This window comes from Tiliqua scincoides, chromosome 6 (genome assembly GCF_035046505.1).
Source record: "Tiliqua scincoides isolate rTilSci1 chromosome 6, rTilSci1.hap2, whole genome shotgun sequence".
NCBI classification, from domain to species: domain Eukaryota; kingdom Metazoa; phylum Chordata; class Lepidosauria; order Squamata; family Scincidae; genus Tiliqua; species Tiliqua scincoides.
Window position 1 is genome coordinate 62,204,357 of NC_089826.1, and position 19,315 is coordinate 62,223,671.

The following is a 19,315-nucleotide window of genomic DNA, read 5'->3' on the forward strand; positions in this document are numbered from 1 at the left end:
CGAATGGACTTCCCAGCCAAGGATCAGCAAACCTCAAGAGCTTCACATGAGCCAGTCAATGAGCTAAAGAAGCAGCCTGGGGTCAATTTTTGGGTGTGGTCAGGGAGTTGGGTTGGATGAAGAAGCTAAAATGTGAAAATGTTGCTGAGAAAGTTCTCTTGGCCCAGGGAGAAGTTCCAATCCTGGTTGCAGCTCCACCAATATCCTCTTCCGTTTCCTGACCTCAGTCTGCCTTCCCAGTCCACTCAGTCATGAGCCAACAAAATTGCTGTTGCACGTCTGAGCAGACCCATTCAGGCATTGAAGGTTTACCAGGAGAACACCTCAGAGACTGCCTCCCTGGTGGTGTAACTGGTGGGAGGTGCTGGTATTTAGAATTGGGTTGTTATTGTAGTTTTAGGTTAGTCATTTTGATTTATAGGAATTATGTTAGAATAGCAGGACACAATTTTAGGGTTGTTATAGATATTGAGGCATTTTGGATATCAGTGACAGGTCTGGGGAGGGGCGTGGTGGGGCAAAAGCCCCAGGTGCCGCATCTGTGGACCCTATGGGGGGGCAACCACAGTGCTGCCGCCACCTGCATGCCAACGCTGCAGCCTCTGCCTGCCCTCAAGTGCCTTGGAACAATGAGGGGAAGGTTGCACGAGGCTTTGTGTGACTGGGTAAATATGGGGGGTGGAGTGTTGGGGTTGCGGCATGTTGTGGGCCTGGCCCCAGGCGCTACAGCTGCCAGGTTCATAACTGTTGGATAGGAAGAGAAAATTGTGGATTCTTCCCCACCTCATACTAGTTGCCTCGCCCTTGTGGGGCTTCAGTGGAAGTCCTCTTTCTTATTCAAGTACTTGCAAAATCCATGGGAAGAAAGTGCGTATCATTCAGCTATAATTTCATGCAAATGTCATTATTAGCTTTCAGGCCAAACCTACAGAGCACTAAGCCAGATCTCTTTCTGTGTGTTCACGTTCCTCTGAGCAAACCTTTGGTGCAAAGCCAATGAACCACTCCCCTGGTAGAACACACTGCGGACTTGCTGCCAAGCACAGAAGAGCAGTCTGATCACAAGATCCAGCTCAGGAGCTTACGACTGTGCCTTTGCTTATACTGTTTCAAGCTACACAGACTCCTGTTCTCCCAGTTGTGAATGACACAGTGATGCAAACAGAAAGCAATAACAGGCAGCATCATAATAGCACTAGAACAGTCAACAGTGCAACTCGTACAACACCCACAGTCACTGTGAAGATTCAGCACCAACTGACCTGACAAAACTAAATATCATAGGAACTGTTCTGAAGGTTTTTATAGATGAGCTTTATTGTTGCTCTGTATTTTACATGTGTTGCTTTCTTCTTCTTCTTCTTCTTCTTCTTCTTCTTCTTCTTCTTATTATTATTATTATTATTATTATTATTATTATTATTATTATGGGGTGATTGCAGCTGGTTGTTTTTTATGTTGGTTTTTCTTACACTGAAGTTTATATTTTTAAACATTTAAAATTGTGCATTTTATATGTGTCTATTTTATGCTATGTTTTAATTCTATATGATACCGTTCTCATTTTCTGAAAGCCACTTTGCATGTCCATTTGCTAGAAAAGCAGAGTATAAATTGCATAAATAAATAAAATGTTTATGTAATGCACACGTCAACATATTGCAGCATCTCCCTAAATCACTAGCCAGGCACTTATTGCCAGGGATGTACCGAAGCTGCAGTACTGAGACTCAAGTCGAGTCCTGAGTCTCTGCCCCCTTGACTCGAGTAGCCCACAAGTTGTAAGGGAGGCCGCCTCAACTCATCCAGAGCCGTTTTTTTGAGTCATTTTGACTCAAGTTCAGGTCTTTTTGAAAAACAAGTCAGGCCACGGAAGCAGCACACACACAAAACAGAGTCACATGCACACACAAAAATGTGTCTTGACTTGGAGTCATATTGTTTTTAGGGTAAAACCCTGAAGTCCTGCGTATTTTCATGACTGAAGTCTGAGGGTCTAATCCTATGGTCCGCACCACACCTCCACGGTGTGGACCACAGTTGCAAATATGCCGTAAGGCATGTTTGCAGGGCTTACTGCCAGGCTCCTGCCAGAGGCTGAGCCACCGCCCGGCGGGCGCCCGCGTTCCACAGCTCGGTGGTGCCTGCCACCTCTGGGCAGTGGAATGGCAAACGGGGTGGGAACAGGGGCATTCTGGAGAGGGGGGGAGTCCAGTGTGATGTGGGGAGTGGGCGGGGAGGCCGGCATGATGTATGGAGGGGGGCATGCCAGAGGCGTGCCTGGGGGCAGGCAGGAGGAGGAACCACGGAGCTCTGCTCTGCAGGATCCTCGGTGCTTGTGGAGGCTGCATGCCTTACACGAGTGCCTTTACTTTAGCAGCGCTAAAATGAGTAGCCCCATTGTGGGCCCGCCTCCCTTACCCGGGGGAAGGGGATGAACGCCCCCTACTCCTGAGGTGCCTCCTGCAGTGGCGCGGGAAGTGCTGGATTCGGCAGCAGCCCTTGTGGTGCCACCGAGCGGGGGCTCCCCGGGCAGCTCAAGATTGGGCTGCCCATTAGGATTGGGCAGTGAGCCATCAGAGTCTCAGCCCATCTCTGCTTCTTGCACATGTCACCAGATGTTTGCAGCAGAAGCACTGTTGTAGGGAAATCCCAGAGGTTGAAAAAAGACACCATAGCCCTCTCCTTTCTTGCATGGTTACTACCTTTTTTTTTTTTTTTTTTTTTTTATTGGGGAGAGCTAAAACTTTGGTCTATTAGAAAATCATTATTTGCCATTGCAGTATTTACAAACTATCATTATTTATTTATTTTAGAGATTTATATCCCGCCTTTCTATCCAATGAAGGACATTGGACATTAGATGAATGGATGTGTAAGTAAGACTTCTGCTAGATCTATCACAACTGAAGAACATGAGCATTTCCCTCTCCAAGGCCATCTGAGTCCCTCACCACAGCAAGCAGTGCATGTTCCATCAGGGGTGCTGCATTTTATGGACTGGTAGGGGATAAGACTGGGCTGAAAGAATAGTATCAAGCTGCAAGATTACTTACTTTTTAATATATTTGCTGCACTAGACTAGTAACCCCTAGTAACCGACAGCCCACTCCAAACTTGTGCTGGCTGCTTGGCCTGTGCTATATCCAGTGCAGGTTAGGAGGTGTCTGGAGGTCTCCTCCAAGTAAGAGAAAATTTTTCCCTTTACCTTAAGTAAGGCCCCATCCTGCCCTATGGGGCTACTTGGTACTCCACAAGCTATACAGCTGGCAGAATTCCAAGAGACTGCCTGGCCCAGGAGGGAGGATAGGATATGGTAGAGGAGGCCCCTGCTAAACCCACCCCCTCTCGGGCCTGATCTGCTCCCATTCCACCCTCTCACCTGCTGAAAAATGCCCTCTCTCTCCAACAGAAACACCCTCCTGCCACCATCTCCCAGCCCGTGCACTGCTTGGTGTAAAACACACCTCTACTGGTGGCCAGGGGCTCTGATGCAGTGCTGGCAGGCCAGAGCAGGCTGGCACTGCTTGCTCACAAGTTGTCACTTTATGATGCCTCATGCTGGTGTAGTGACCAGTGCGCTGGCATACCGTGAGAATGGAATTGCACTGCCAGTCTCTTTATATTGTTCCTGTAAAGAAAAATAGGATCAACCGACATGTATTCAGAGTAAAGCATTACATATTTCATGGAGATATTGGTTGATTTAATAAAGTAAGTTCTGTCTTAAGGGTTCTCAAAGAAGATACTCATACATTTCAGTGTGACACGTTAAATAGGAAGTTACATTATCATGAGATTCATCTTGATGAATCTGAGAAGGCACTAGAGACAAAAAAGCATAATCATATATATTCAAATAAATTGGCACAGGAACTACTAGGAAGTACTTGTCTTCAGTAAGATAATAAAAATAAAATATTTAAATAATTCACATGGGATCCTCCATGTAATCAGATTTTTCATCCACAGAAGGTACCCAGATATAGATGAGGCTTAGCAGACAGGAAACCTAGAAAGTAGTCAATGAAATGATCAAGCTACTGTAATGCTGTTGTCAGTCCCTATTACATGATCCGGATATCAGGACAGCAGTTCTCAAACTGGTGGGTCATGACCCACCAGCCCAAAAAGACCTACCTCTGTCTCCTTAAAGGATGGGGGAATGGAGACGGCACAATTGGAATGATTGTGTCGCTACCGGGGACACAGGGGCTTTTGTAAAATTTACCCCTGTCTACAGCAGCCTCTAGGGGGTGCAAGAAGCCCCGCAGATCCCTCTACAGGGCTTCCTGTGCTTCAAAACATTTGAAAAAATGCGACTGCAACCCACTTGCAGGTTGCAATCGTAAAACAGGAAATAGGTCGCAATTAATAATGTTTTGAGGTATGGGGGGTCCTGCAGAGTGCTCTGTAGGGCTTCCCGCCCCCGCCCCCCAAAGCTGCTGAGGACAGGGGTAAGTAAAAACAATGCCTGTGTCCACAGCAGCAGTGCAGTCATTCCGATCGTATCATCCCCATCCCTCTGGCCCCGCTATGACTTACCTTGGTTCTCAAAATCCCTGTGAGTTTGAGAACCTCTGGTGTAAGAAATAACCATGGTGGAGTGAAACTATGCCAGAAGAACTGATCCTTATGGTAAATCCCTTTTCCCAATAACTTGGTGGTGGTGGTGGTTATTAAGAATACTTATATACCACTTTTCAATAAGAATAGTTAACAAAGCAGTTTACATAGTAAACTAAATAAATAAATGGCCCCCTGCCATTAAAGGGCTCACAATCTTTATAAAGAAAAAAAAACACAAAGCAAAACAAAAAGATATCAACGACAGGCACTGGAAAAGGTGTCATGCTAGGGTGAGGAGGGGCAGTTGCTCTCTCCCCCCGCTACATGTACGTGGGCACAACTTTGAAAGGTTGCTCTTTGCCTCTTTAACAGGAGCACTCACTTGCTACTCACTCCCTTACTATATGTTTGATATAGCCTTAACTCTGCTTTCTACTAAGGCACTTGCAGCAGAGTTAGAGTCACAGATCGGAAGTTGCCCAGGTTACTCGCTGCAGAAAATAATGGTTTATTCTCTCATTCTTTCATGGCTTGACTATTGCGATTTTCATCTTTCAGGATTGCTTCCCTCTTAGCTTTCCCCTTTCTTTTTCATTCTGCTGCCTTCACCCTTCCAGGTGTTCCTCTTTTCCCCCACCTTTCTTTTTTGTTACATTCCATGGACTTCTGTTTCTTCTTTAAATTACTATTTAAAGTAAATACACTTTAAGTTACTATTTCTTAAATGTTGCTTTCTCTGCTCTGCCAAAACTCTCTTCCCCTCAGATACACCTTGAGTCATCACTTCTATCTTCCACTTCTGTCTTTTGTCCCTTGCTGTCCCTTTTCTCTAGAACTCAGTGCCTCTAGACATCTGAACTTCTCCCTCCTTGTAAGTGCTTAAACAGGGTCTGAAAGCACACCTTTTTTCTCCTGGGCCTTTAGCCTCTAATTCAGTGGTTTTCAACCTTTTTGTCTCATGGCACACTGACAAGGGACTAAAAATGTCAAGGCACACCATCAGTTTTTTGACAATGGACAAGGCACATCATGCTGTTAGTGGGGGACCCAAATCCCCCAAAGGCCCTATTAATAAATGACCCTACCCCAGACTCCCACGGTACACCTGAAGATCATTCACTGCACACCAGTGTGCCACGGCACAGTGGTTAAAAATGGCTGCTCTAATTGCTACTTCTTTTCTGTTCCCCTTCATGCTTCTTCTCTTTCCCAATGGCCATGTCTTCCTTTCTTTGGGAAAACTAGTGGTGTAGCTAAGGGGGTGCAGACAGTAGCAATTGCACCAGGCAACAAGATTTAGGGGGGCAACAAGCTCAGCTTGATGCTAGTGACCAAAATTGTGAAAACTTTAGTATGTAAGAATAATACCATCATATTATCATTGGAAAGGTAATTTAACGCAGAATGCAAGGAAACAAACTGCACTGGAATATCTGTATTCTATCAAACGTTATGGCCAATTAATTTGAAAATGAAAACACAACTGCCTTATGGAACAAAAAGTAGATTTCTTCAACTCAAAATTGACCCATGAGACTGATTGTTCTGACAGCCAATGAGATGTTATTGAGATACAGCATGGAACCAATGAGGTGTTAATATGAGTCAGCTCTCATTTCCATGTATCATAATACAGTTACCCCTGATAACCAGGTAAAAAGACACAGAAGTATTCAAGTGATACTCCTCTTATAAGAGAATGAATAACCATCCCTCTTCACCCCAGCACAGCATCTCTAGCCAATAAAGACCACACTTTTTATTTATTTACTTAATTAAATTTGATTTTGTCATGGAGGAAAGTCTACAAAATTGTCTTTGATCTCAGAAAGCAAATAAAAGCATTAACTATGCCACTGACTGGGGGGAGGCAGAGTAAGTAGGTGTTGAGCTGCTGGGCGGAGGAGACAGGTTTCCCCCCTATTTTCACTTTTTTAAAAGCTTGGGCATGATGTCACTTCAGGTTGTGACATCACTCCCGGGACATCATTTTGAGCTCTGCACTGGGCTACACAATTATTAGCTACACCAGTGGGGAATATTGTGGAGAGGTCATGTTCATTGTAACTTAATGGGCCCAATCTTATCCAACTTCCCAGCACTGATGCAGCTGTGCCAACAGAGCATGTGCTGCCTCCTGTGGTGTGGGGACAGTCACACTGAGTCCTCCTCAAGGTAAGGGTACATTTGTTCTCTTACCTCGGGGCTGCATTGCAGCTGCATCAGCACTAGAGCGTTGGATACGATTGGGCCCTTAATCACTTTGCAGTGCCTGTGGTTTGACGTGCTTTATCAAGAATACATACTGTTTTAATAGAGGTTGAAAAACAGCCTGTGCTACTGCCCTCACATCTTTGGGTAAGCTATTGAAACTTCAGTTTTATCATTGCCCCCTGAAGCTGCCTTGCCCTCCTAGTTCTCTGACATCAGACTGTAAACAGACTTAGTATTTTTATTCCACTTAAGAGCAATGGCTTGGAAGGGAGGGGACAAAACACTCAAGCCAAACCTTTAATAAAACACTCAAGCCAAACCTTCAACAGCAACTGTGACAGCTAACCCAGTAGCACTTGTGATTGTATCAGGTCAGGAAGCTACTCTGAAAGCCAACCTACATGAGCCCTGTTGCTTCAATGAAAGTTTGTACAGTACTTTGCATGTCTCAGCTTCATTTTACTTTACTACTATAATTTATTACTTTGAAACCCAGTGGCTAAATATTTCAAGCTATAGCTCTTTAAAGCAGATTGCCTTAATAATTCTTTGGAACCAAAGTGATCGCCTTTGCGATTTTTATTCTGTATGTCCTTTTTAGGCCCTCTACCCCCTTTTTTATCTTTAGATTATTCTTCTGTGGCAGGTTGAATTAAACAGCAAATTAGGTTTGATGCTCCTTCACTGCAATGGATCGCTTACCAGACATTTGCATGGTAATGCATAACAATCCTTTAGCCTTACAACTTCCCCAACTCAGCAAAATAAAAAAATACTTTTCAAAGAAAGCACAATATAAACTTGAATAAAGAATGCTGAGCCCTTACATATAGCAACAAAACGAAGGGGGGGACAATAAAGTGGTAGAAGTTCTGATACATTCTGATTTTACAACATGGATAAAGGGCAATTCACACCAGAGGCATTGTGAGGCCAACAGCCCCGGGGTGATGCGATTCAGAAGGGTGACATGACATTGGGGGGGGGGGGCAACATCGCTGCCTGAGTCTTCAGCTAGCTACATTGTTGGCAATGAGGCCCAAAGCAGTGATCAGAGCTCTTCGCTCAGGTGTTTCTATGCATCAGTAGGGCTCTCCCACCTGCCCTTGCTTCTGATTGATTCTAAATCGGGGCACTCTGGAAGCAGTTGGCAGTGACCCAATGATGTGACATCATCATGTCACCCCCAAATTTCCAGAACACTGAGTCTCTGTGAAGTAGGTTCCACACTGGGTGCTGGTCAGATGAGCAATGCTGCCGATTCACACAGTTGTATATTTATTGTATGTACACATTCTTTGAGCTACATTTGTTGCCAATTTATTTCAAATTCAACTCAAGATGCTGGTTATTACTGTGAAAGCCCTAAAATGCCTGAGTGCCTTCAGTACTGCCTTCTCCTATATAAACACTCTCATGATCAGGTAGTCAATGGAAGTCTTATTCCAAGTGCCAGAGGAAGGCATCCACTAGGAGCAGTGCCCTCTGGGTGGTGGTGCTGATGTTCTGTAAGTCTTTCTCATCAAAAGCCTGTAAAGTTCCCAATCTCTACTCCTTTTAATACACTAAAAATCTGGTTTTTGTTGTCTTTTGGCAAATGATTTTTGTTAGCTGCTGATCTAGGTTGGTGGACTGGTTGGTTTTGTTTTTTGAATGGCTTTTATTTATTTTGTGATGTGGCACCATTTTAAAAAAAAGTTTAACTGATTTTTTTTTTTAAATTTTGAACACATTTACAGTGCCTTGGGCTGCCCTTTCAGAGGAAAGGAGATTATAAATGTTCTTAAGTAAATAAAAATGTTGTGTGCTCCTCACTTCATTGTGCTAACTTGGTTTGTGTTTATTTGGATTAGAGAACACTGGAGACATGGTGCTTTTGTAATATTTGCTTTACTTACAAAGATGTACACCCAGAGGATAAGTATAGGCAAACAGCAGGCACTATTAAAAGGCAGCAGATCTACTACCCTACATCAGATCTAAAGGAAGACCTGCCATGGTGCCTTTCAGTCAATTTTCCACTCTCTCTCTCTTTCACTGTCCCTTCAAACAGCAAACTGCTTCTCTCTCTCTCTCTCTCTCTCTCTCTCTCTCTCTCTCTCTCTCTTACAAACACAGACAAACAAACCTCCCTAACCGGATATATGAGTGCAACCTCTCTCAAGCTCCGATATGTTTCTCATTCATTTCATACAAACACAAACCCTGTGAAAACATTACAAATTAGTCCACAAGAATGTGCAGAGGGGGATCCTGCAATTGTTTGAACAGAGCTTCACCCACCGATAGAGTTTCCAAAGCTCTTTGGGGGAAGAATAGCTAATCCAGCTTAAAATGTGAAGCTTGAAGAATAATGAGATAAACTCCAAAAGAGGGGGCTTTGGGCTCAAATTTGATATGACCTTCCATTTTGGATTGAACCTAGGACCAATGGCGTAGCTAATGATTGTGTAGCGTGGAGCCAAGCTCAGAATGATGTCTCAGAAGTGATGTCACAACTAGAAGTGACATCATGCTTGGACATTTAAAAAAGTGAAAATCAGGAGAAAACCTGCCTCTTCCCCCTAGCAGCTCATCACCCACTTGCTTTGCCGCCTCCCCCCCCCCCCCAAGCCAGTGGCAGACATCTATCTGCTTCCTAGGGTCAAAGGAGATTTTTGTAGCCCCCACATGACAAAATCAAATTTAGGGCGCAATCCTAACCCCTTATGTCAGTGCTTTCCAGCACTGACATAAGGGCAATGCAGCTCTGATGTAAGGGAACAAACATTCCCTTACTTTGAGGAGGACTCCATGAATGACACCCAACTGCAGGATGCAGCACGTGTCCCATTGGCACTGCTATGCCAGTACTGGAAAGCACTGACATAAGGGGTTAGGATTTTTGCCCTTAATTAAGTAAATAAATAAAATGTGTGGCTCTTGTTGGGTAGAGACACTGTGCTGAGGTGAAGAGGGACGTTTATTCTCCCCCTGCTAAATATAAGAGGAGCACCGCTTGAAAAAGTGCCTCTTTACCCAGTTCGCAGGGGTATGATACATGGAAATGAGAGCTGACACATATTAACACCTTATTGGTTCCATGCAGTATCTCAATAACATCTCAATGGCTGTCAGAACAATCAGTCTCATGCGTGAGTTTTGACTCGAGGAAATCCTACTTTTTGTTCCATAAGGCAGTTGTGTTTTCATTTCAGGTTATTTGGCCATAACGTTTGATAGATACAGATATTCCAATGCAGTTTGTTTCCTTGCATTCTGCATTAAATTACCTTTCCAATGATATATAACATGATGGCATTATTCATACATACCAAAGTTTTCACAATTTTGGCCACTAGTGTCAAGCTCAGCTTGTTGCCCCCCTAAAACTTGTTGCCTGGTGCAATTGCTACCGTCTGCACCCCTTTAGCTATGCCACTGCCCAGGGCTATTCACAGGCTGCCCAGATCTGAGATGTACCCCTCATTGCTTGAGTTTTAGTTGCAGCATCCTCTGGAGTCCTTCCCACATCCTACCCAGGATGTGGCAGGGGAGTGCTCCAAGAAATGCCAGAGTGACATCTTGAAACTGCCATGTTTGCTCCCTACAGCAGGGCCCATAAGATGGGGGTTAAAGGGGGTAATTTGTACCCAGGCCCATGGTCGAAAAGGGGGTCTAGGAGCTAAAGGACGAGGCCCAGAGTTTTCCTGGGATCTTACATTTTCCTGTCTCACCCAAACAACTCACTGACTGCATAGGATGCAGGATGAGCTTCTGCTGCCGCAAGCCATACCTGCTGGGCTGAAGAATGCATACATGACGCTCCTTAATACAGTGTTAAATCTGGGAGGAAACTGGCCTGCTACAGTAGCTCTTTGGCTCATGGATCCTCTAACTATGAAGGAATGTATAGGAGCTCAGGGACACAGCTGTGGGACTACAGTTGCTGCAGAAGTTAGTTTTGGACACAGGGCACTTTCTGTTCCTGTGTGAGCCCAAATACTATGATGCTAATTTTATGCAATGATTTTCTATATTTAAAAAGTTTTAGAGAGACATAGGAGTGTGTTTTATTTTCTGTATTACTGCATCTAGCTGTTGATACTGTGCAGGTAGGTAGACCTGGGCTCTGGATTGGGAAACCCAGTAGACCTGGGTTCCAATGACTTTTCTGGTCGTTGCCACCTTCCCCTTGCCCTGTTTTGCTTCATCCCCACCCCTGTTCTGCCCACCCTGTTGTGTTTCACCCCTCCCAACCCCATTGGAACAAAAGAAAATTTGTACCCCCTGATAAAAATCCTCTTGGAGACCCTGCCCTACAGTGTCTACAGATGCAGTGAACCTCTAGATCAGAGGTGTCAAACCTGTTTCATACCAAGGGCCAAACAGCATTCATGGTGCCTGCTGAGGACTGGAAGTGATGTCATTAGGCAGGAAATGATGTCATTAATCAGGTCATAACCAAAAATAAGCTCTTTTTTCACTTAGGAACTCATTAGCTGCAAATGACAGAAGAGAAAATACACAAATCGTGATCATATTTCAAGATATGGCAGAGCCCAATTTTCATATGGGCTGTCCTTATAGCAGTAACTCCTCAGCACTGCTCAGCAGCTGAGAGCCTGAGGGCCAGATAAAAAGCTTCTGTGGGCCACATCCGGTCCCCAGGCCTTATGTTTGACACCCCTGCTCTAGATGCACTGAACTTCTAGTGAAGTGACCATGGTTCCTAGCATCCCTGGGTACTGCAACTCCTCACTAGCAAATCAGCCTCTATGTTTTGCTAAACCTTTGTAATGTTAACTACAATGATGTTTCTCCAGACACATGTGATTTGCTTGGGTTGCGGGTGAGTAGAGATGTTTGTATGCCTTGTGGCTTTTGTTCCACTTCTTCAAACAGCAGCCATCCTCCCTCACCACATGAGGTATCCTGCTGAAAAGCAGCAGTCCTCTGGCATGAGCACAACTCTTTGGTGTACAAGAAGACGCTCACAAGATCATGGTTGGTTGACCTTAGTCCCTTTGTTCAAAACTTGTCATATAAAGGTGAGGCACTACTGTAATAAAAAAAAGAGATTAGCTTTTGAAAGCAAAATGACATTTTATTCTATGTATTGTCGCAAAACCATCCCTTTCATATAGCACAGACAGTGAAAAGCATTTCACAGAAAGCAGAGATGATTTTTGGCTACAGCAAGCTATAAGTAATGTCATCTTGCTTGTCCAATATTTTTTTGATATATTAGTATTCTAGCCCAGTTCAGTTGATAGGCCATATGGAAATAGCTGCAGATAAGTGAAAGACCACTGACATTTGCGGAGTTTTTCTAGCCTCTTGGAAGTCAATGAAAGACATTTCTGAGAAGTCTGTGAAACACTATAGCATGCTGGAGTTGGGTCCGCACATTTATTCCATGCAGACATGCAACATGTGGAGAGGAAGCAAGAGAATGCTGGCTGACCCTGCCCTGACCTCTGGGTGTTGAAGCAAAAGTGAGAATAGAGATTCTGTGTGCACACAGTCGTGTACACATAGACCCACCCACAACCTTGGGAGCTTTGATTAGTAACAGGATCTATGCATGGAGTGAAACACGAAGATGGGATATTAGCAGCTCTCTCTCTCTCTCTCTCTCTCTCTCTCTCTCTCTCTCTCTCTCTCAAGTGTGTGTGTAAGCTACTAACATACAGAGGGAAGTGCCAAGTGATAACACAATCTTTCATATGTTTACAGTTTTGCACAGTTCTTAGGGTTTCATTGACCCTGGTCTTACACCATTAGAGCAGATATAATGGTCTTACACCATTGGAGCAGATGCTCAGGCAGTAGGTTTTTCCCAAGTATTTGCTTGACTGTCTTTAGCTAGGCTAGACAATGAATGCACTTGGCTCCATGGAACTGGTACCTCACTGGCACCCCACTCATAGTTCTTCAGGTGCCCAGGGGAAAGAAGGCCAGACCTCCAGTGCTGCCCAGCCCACCAGCAGCCAGTGCTTCCCAAGACAGCAGATGGTGGAGTTGCAGAGAAGGTGCACTGAGCACAGTGAAGGAAGTCCACTGCCAAGGCATGTGTGAGCAAGAAGTTGCATGTGGTGCCACAGCCAGGGAAGGAGAATGCAGAAATTAAGGTGTGGATGTGCTGGAGAGTTAGGGAGTCAGGGCCATTCTTTCACATGCCAGAGCAGGGCAAGGATGCTGGTGTGGTGGCTCATGGGAGAGCTGGTGGCAGAGCCAGAGCAGGAGCACCTGTGCAGGCCCCTTGGGACCACCTGTCAGATGTGGCGCTACTACGATGCCTCCTTTCAGATCCAGCTGGGACCCTGCTCCACATACAACAATACTACTCCAAATAACAATACTGCTTAAAAAAGTGGGGGACACCTAAGGGGGAGCTGGGGCCAATGGACAATAAGTCAAGGGAGCTGCCAGTCGGAAGATTTTGGGAACCACTTGCATAGTCTGTACCGGGGATGTGTTTGGAAAAGGAACCCTCTCATGACATCAATGCTCAGAGTCCAATTAAAAAAATATTTGCTTCTTAATGACAAAGATAGCTATTTCCTTCACAAGGTTTGCACCAGAAGCTCTTGTTTCTAGCTACATATGAGGGGGAAGCCTCTTTTGCCACATATGTCTTTAAGTGAAGAACTCTTACAAACCACATTCACACACATAGTAGCATTCTGTGTCGGATCATTCTTCACCTTCTTAAGAAGTCCATAGAGACCTAGCATGGAAAAGTTGCAGGTCCAAGAGAGAAAAGGTCAGGATGAGGGGGAGGTACTAGTATGGGGCTCTTTAGAGACCTGAAGAGAAGATGAACTGGGAAACAGTGCAACGTTTTGTATGAGAAGGCAAGATCTGATTACCATTGGCTTCACAAGGTCCCTTCAGCATTTATGGTGACACAAGGATTGGTATTCCAGAGAAAACACCATAACCCTCTCCCCCATGACATTCATCTGAATAAAACTTTAAATTGTCAAATATCAGGTGACATTAGAATCAAATCACAGACAAGTGAGTCATAGGCAGGACTTTTACTTGCTCTTTAGAGAAAAAAAAATTGGAGGGATTTGATGAGGTAGACTTTTTTTTTTCCTCTCAAGGCCAAAAATGTAATTATGAAAGAGGCCTGAACTACAAAATAGTGCTGTCAGCTTTTTCCAGGATAAAAGATCTTTTTAAGATAAGGAGGTTACAGATAAAAGAAAGGCAAAATTAAATTTTAAAAGTAAGCCTACAAATGTTTGGCACAATTGGTCATGAAATGCACAGGAGCAAAATTAAATATTATAATTAGAAGGGGGACATTGTCCCACCTGTGCTCGATATATGCTCTTAAATTATTTAACTTATCTCCCCTATTAATTCATTGTATGATAGGTGAGAAGATAGATTAGAATGGAAGTAATAAATCAGTAGGTTAATAAATGTGCTGTGGAGAGATACATGAAGAACTACTGACAGAAATCTTAAGTCTAAGGTTCATTTAGCTCTTGTTCACACTGCCTGTGAATCACTTAGTTAAAGCTCTGCAAAGTCAAGGGTGCATATATTAAAGTGAGTTCATACCGGCATTTTAGAGGCAAGGATGTGTTTTTATGGCGTTTGCTAATTCTTCCACATGTAGAATCTGCAGATCTATACCATCTGAATATGTCTTTTCAAGTACTTAGATTATGGGGCAGGGGGAATAGGGGACCTTAACAAAATCCCCAGGTTTGGCCCACTGATTTCCCCCTACCCACTTTTACCCCGATCATGCCCTCTGAGGGTCCAATCCTATGCTGCCCACCCACCCCACAGTACAGTGGCAACGAAATGGCTACCACTTTATCCTGCGGGGCAGAAGAAGCACCCGAAGTTTTCCTCAAGGTAAGGGAACACCCATTCCCTTGCCCTGTGTAGTGCCCCTGCAGTACCTATGGGTCTACTCAGATCCTAAAATCACTGGTGCAGATTTGAGTAGCCTGTGTCAGGCTGTCAGGTGTAGGAGGTGGGATAGAATCCAGCAGCAGACTCTGCCACTGTTCCCGTCCCCCTCCTGGGCTGAACTGTCCCATGGGCTGCCATCCACCGCCACAGAAAAGCCTTCCCACCTAGCATTGGTTTACTTCCCACTCAGTGGTCCTCATTATCGTCCCACCAGCGCAGAGGTTTATCGATTGGCACTGGCCTCCCCACTGGCACCTCCCCCTCTTGGCCACCGTAGCATGCCTTATGGTATATTTGCAACAGCCCTTGCCTGTGCAGTGTGCAAGTGAACGGTGCTGCCCTTGTGAAGAATTGAAAACTCAAATAGTAGCTGAGAAGGCTATCAGAAAACTAAGACCTCTGTAGAGTCCCCCTTTATTTTGTAACAAGTCACTTTTAAAAATGATACCTGCTTCACAGCTACTGTCAGGATTTATTTGTTTGGTTGGTTGGTTGTTTGTATTATTTAAAATTCATTATCAGTAATATAATATAATATTCAATGTATTCTAGACCAGTTGACTCAGGGGGGACAGGCTGTGCCAATGACAGTAGGTTCTGGCATGGACAACTGAGAGCTGATGCTCATCCAGTGGCAGCAAACCACTAGAATTCAGAAGACGGAGAGAAATTGCAGGTAAGCTGGCATCAGGAATTAACACAAGGTGAGTTGGGAACAGAGAATTGTTCAGTAATAACTATGGAGATTGCCTGCTCTCAGGAACAGGGATATGCAGAGCCTCTTCAGTGTCTTCTGTAAATAATCTGGTCACCAGAGCAGCTCTTATCGTCAAGTGTGGTGCAGATTAGGTGTTTGTGTCAGCTTCCCTCACTGTGTTGGAGAAGGCAAAACCTTGAAATGACCGTGTATGATAATGAGCAGTTCAATTTTCCAGAGCAGCGATTTTCAACAGCACACCGATAATCTATGGTTTTGTCTATGACAGTGATTCTCAAACTGCAGGTTGTGACTCACTTGATGGGTCATGGCCCAAGGCCTGGTGGGTCACAAGTTGGGCCCAAATTGGAGCCAAATAGATGCAACTGGAAGTCACTTCTGGGTTGCAACTCACCTCCAGAAGCTGCTCCCTCATTGTGCTGGACCTGGACATCCTCCAGAAGCCTGCAGAGGCTTCCAGTTGCATCGAGAGGCCCGTTTCAGCTCACGGCGGAGGCTGGAGGCCAAGGTGGGTCATGGCTCCACTAAGTCTGAGAACCACTGCTCTATGGTATTCAACTCTTCTGATGTCACTTCCAATTTCCAGGAGGCTCTTCCAGTTTTGTGACTCTGTTTCCAGGGTAACAGTCTGTAGTTGCAAATTATCTTCCTTCCTCTGCCAGCAAAGCTGGCAGAGTAAGAAGGACAAACAATTTGTTACTACAGCTTATTGCTCTAGAAACAGGGCCACAAAAACTGGATGAGTTTTTCAGCAATTTTCAACTCCAGACTGCTGGTGGCACACCTGAGGAACTTTCATGGCACACCAATGGTGAAAATCGCTGTTCCGGAGGGACTTCAATAAGAATGTTGTGGGATTCCACCAGATAGTGCAGCCCTGAAAAATGTCACCATGGGGACAAACTTTATGACAAATAGAGACCATTCAGATGGGGAAAGGGAGCAGAGAAGGAGGAGAAACAAATGACTTCCAAGCAAGAACTCCATTTGTGGCAAGTCGTCATGGGGATGGCACTCTGTATATAAGGGAAGCACAGCTGCAATTCACTATCATAACCCCTGTGTCAGCCACAGGATGCAGGTCTCCTGTTACCTGGTGTGCTCCCTGAGGCATCTGGTGGACCACTGTGAGATACAGGCAACTGGACTAGATGGGCTTTTGGTCTGATCAAGCTGTGCTTTTCTTATGTTCTTATGTTAAATCCACCATTTGTTTCTATTTTGTAGTGGTGGAGGTAAGCCTATCTGTGGCTGTAGGACAGGGAAAAAAAAAATCACTTTCAAGGAAAAAAGATTTCAGGTGCTATAAACGGATTGACGAGGCCTGCAATGAGGCAGAACACAAGGCTTATGCAGTGTGCATCAGATAACACATATATAGGCCTCGGTACAGGTTTATTGTTCTGACAGAGTCGCACTGTCAGTGCCAACAAGTGGAAATTTCCACTGAGTGGAAATTCACAAGTCATCTCTCCACTTGCAATGAACTGATAAATGCTGCCATCCAAGTCATCTGCAGAACACATGACAAGCCCGGGCTTAGTTGCTTTTAACTGAGAATCAATAGCTCTTTCATTTTAAATGGCTCTTCTTTCCATCATGAGAACAGCCGCATTTCATTTGGCTTCTCATTAGCACAGTGTGTTTCCTTTGCATATTCTGCTGCCCACCTTCCCCTCTACACAGGAATGTTTTGAAAAACTTTGGCAGAGCTGTGTGAATTTGGCAATTCTGTGCAACCTCCTAAAAGCCACAGAACTTGGTGCTGGCTTCAAAGAACTCCCTAAGGTGTTTTGTTTTTTAAAGAAAAGTTAGGTTTCTAGTCCTTAGGGCTATGTGAATATAGACTTGAAAATACAGATTTTCCCTGTTCTATTCCTTTATTGTTTCGTGGGTTTGCTTTGTTCTTCCTTGCAACAAAAAGGCTCCTTTTTGAAAACAAGATGCAGGCACAGAAGAGACTGGGATCATTTGTGAGCAAAACCGAGGCAAATAACACCATGGGGATGTGGGCAATTTTCTATAGGAAAATGGCATTTGGCTAAAGGATGTTACTTCTCCACATACCAGTGACCTGAATCAAGGGTACCCTGTGCCTACATTTTGTTGGCAAAAGACACAGGCTGCAAGTCTAACCACACTTTCCTGAGAGTAAGCCCCATTGAACAAAATAGGACTTACTTCTGAGTAGACCTGGTTAGGACTGTGCCCACAGTCAGTCCCAGCTACATTATTTTAGAACGGGGTCTCCAAACTTTTCAGTATGAGGGCCACATTTTGCAGGCTGAGAAAAAAAAAATCAGTTTTATAAAAGAATTAATAAAATTTAAATGAATGAATAGGTTTTACTTGGATCTTTCTTGTAAACAGCATGAGCTTCACCCAATAGGCCTGAACCCCAAGGACTGTTCCATTACAGACCACCTAGTCACTCAGAATATATATCACAGTTCACAGACGTGGCAGCAGTTATCCCTAGTGGCTGTATCAAGATTCATACTAGGCCACGTTTTACATTGTCCATCAAATTTCATTCCTACAGGAAGTCAAGACACAACACATGGATGCATATTGAATGAATGAAACCAACCTTTAATTCTATCTCATTTCCTGTAGTCACTATTTGACTTGACATGTTTTCAGTGTGGTAATGCAGCAATTGAATGGACTCAGGTGAAAAGTGTGGTGTTGTGCTCTGGAAAAAAAAATCTGAGAAGTGTTGCTTAACATCTATTGGGTTTTTCATGCGGTATCTGTCAGTTTTGATTACGAGCGTGCTGCTCTCTGAGACAAACATTCACGGGCACGCGTTCTCTAAAAACCCCATTTTGACATCTGTGAAGGAATACAAGGCTGCAATTACAATGCTAAGAGCTGAAGAGAAAAAACTAAGCTGTGGCATTGATAGTGAAGTGGCATTGGAGTATGCCATGTCTAATGGAATTACACTTTTGTCAGACTGTCAAAGATGGCACTGGAAGCCCTGACTGAGAAGTGGGCTCAGACAAATCCACTTTCTCATGCTCTGAGTTCTCATGCATCTCCGGACTTATCACATTTGTCGAGAGACATAAGTGCAGCTTGTGACAACCAGGGTGGCAGCCATTATAGCCGGCCTTTGTGAGCCCTGCTTTCCTTGTATTATATATGTGTTTCACTATACAGTATCTGCTGATTTACAGAATCAAGGGAACAAGGGGAATTCCTGATTCCTTTCAGACATACACCCTTTCTCACTGCTTATTGTTAATTCTCAATGGGCACAATCCTAACCCCTTATGTCAGTGCTTTCCAGCACTGGCATAGCGGTGCCAATGGGACATGTGCTGCATCCTGCAGTTGGGTGTCACTCACAGAGACCTCCTCAAAGGAAGATAATGTTTGTTCCCGTACCTCAGAGCTGCATTGCCCTTATGTTGGTGCTGGAAAGCACTGACATAACGGGTTAGGATTGCGCCCAATGTCTACTTGCAGTGAATTCCACAATGGTACTTCCAGGAGCTATTATATATATATTATATCCAGGAGCTATTTTATACAAGTGTACTACATTGACAGCACATGTGTTGTCAAGCTTAAGTTTGAGTCACAAACTCACCTGAAGGCCTGTGAAAAGCCTCTACTTGCCCACCTCTGCTCCATTCCACCTCCATCTGTATATGGGAATGATACTGTTGTTGGAGATATTATAATAATACTTTTTTCAGGACTTACTTCCAAGTCAGTGTCCTTACAACTGCACTCAGGTCACTGTGAAACTGAAAATCAATGCCATGATAAAAGTGAAGAAAATAGGCTTCCTGAGTTATGCAGAAATATATACTCACCACCATGAGCTCCTTGGAGAAAGGATGGTATATAAGTAAGTAAGTAAGTAAGTAAGTAAGTAAG